Genomic DNA, 1794 nt, shown 5'->3' on the forward strand with positions numbered 1-1794 from the left:
AATATGATGTGTTTTTTTCATAATAAAAAAAAAATTTAAAAAAAGTATTTCACTCATCAGGTTTCTGTAGTGTAGTGGTTATCACGTTCGCCTCACACGCGGAAGGTCCCCGGTTTGAAACCGGGCAGAAATAATTCTTAACTAATTGGACAGTAAGCCTATTCACTTAGGGCTCGGTCCCAATTTCGGAATTCATGCTTTTCCTTCGCACTTCTCAGTATTTGGTATTCAGACTTACCTTTTTTAGTCGCGTAACGCACTCTGCATGTGTGGCTAGCTTGGGCGCTCTTGACTACATTCCTGCTACGTGTGGTCTGAGGTCCATAATGATTCAAATAGTTTACCACTCCAGGGTAAGCCGACAAGAAACACAGCCCTTATTTTAAGTGTTTTTAAAATCCCCTGTGGGGAACATGAAGGGTGGAAAAATGATTGGAACCATTTTCCTGTTTGACCGCTAGTTTTTAATGGGTATTATGGCTCTTTCTGTGGTACTCAATTTGGGATATTATGTGAGGTAGACTTGTGGGCATTCCTAAAATTTTCCACGACTTCCTCTTTTTGTATTGTAGTTTCAGTAGCGTAGTGGTACATATTCAATATTTCCCAATGCCCAGAGGCTAGCATTTGGTTTGAAACAGTTGTGGTTTATCTAAACCTTGCTGTCTACCTCTCCGACCTGTGGATCAATGTTGCCGTTTTTTTGGGGACCTCCACCGTGCGATCTGTATGAATGTGAACAGACTGACAGCTTCTCTGAGCCAGGCAAATTCATTTATCAGGGTCATTGTAATGGATATATCCAAAGAAATGGCAATATAATCCAAGGTAAAACAAACAAAAATGTAGATCGTTTTCTGTCATTTCAGCTGCTTGATGTGATTGTGTGATAGATTTAGTTGGCTGCCTAGCAAAGGAAAAGAAGCTAGCCTGCATAGGTACAGTGCATTCGGAAAGTTTTCAGGCCCCTTACTTTTTTCCACATTTTGTTACGTTACAGACTTATACTGAAATGGATGAAATAAAATAAAATCTATCTACACACAATACCCCATAATGACAAAGCGATAACATATAGTTTTTATTAATAAAACAAATATTTTTAAAATACCTCATAATTCCCGGCTTCTCAAAAGCCTTATTGCTTAACCTGATAGTTCGCCCCCCCGCATGCGGTAGCGTAAATACAGCCTCAAGCTCATTACCATAACGCAACGTTAGCGATTTCTAAAAATCGCAAATGAAATGAAATAAATATGCCTGCTCTCAAGCTTATCCTTTTCTTAACAATCCTGTCGTCTCAGATTTTCAAAATATGCTTTTGAACCAGAGAAAATCAATAATTTGTGTAAGAGTGGTGATAGCTAGCTTAGCATTTAGCGTTAGCATTTAGCACGCAACATATTCACAAAAACCAGCCAAGGAATCAAATAAAATAATTTACCTTTGAAGAACTTCAGATGTTTCAATGAGGAGACTCTCAGTTACATAGCAGATGTCCAGTTTTTCCTGAAAGATTCTTGTGTAGGACACATCGTTCCGTTTTGTTACTATGCATTTGGCTACCGAAACTAACCGAAAATTCAGTCACCTACACGTCGAACTTTTTTCCGAAATAACTCCATAATATCGACTGAAACATGGAAAACGTTGTTTGAATCAATCCTGAAGGTGGTTTGTCATATATCTCTCCATTGAAAGCCCAGTCCTTTATGCAAGCTTTTTTCTCTGATTTGAATGGAAAAATACTGGGACCTGACTTTTGCGCACCAATTGCCACGCAGACACCAAGCG

The 1794-nt window shown here is 38.8% G+C and overlaps 1 non-coding gene across 1 annotated transcript; it reads left to right on the forward strand.

Annotated features, from left to right (window-relative positions):
• Positions 1-60: 60 nt before the first annotated feature.
• Positions 61-133, forward strand: trnav-cac (transfer RNA valine (anticodon CAC)). Its single transcript has one exon. It is a non-coding gene; the product is annotated as a tRNA-Val (tRNA).
• Positions 134-1794: the final 1661 nt, after the last annotated feature.

The sequence above is a fragment of the Oncorhynchus nerka genome, unplaced genomic scaffold, assembly GCF_034236695.1.
Source record: "Oncorhynchus nerka isolate Pitt River unplaced genomic scaffold, Oner_Uvic_2.0 unplaced_scaffold_7661, whole genome shotgun sequence".
NCBI lineage: Eukaryota > Metazoa > Chordata > Actinopteri > Salmoniformes > Salmonidae > Oncorhynchus > Oncorhynchus nerka.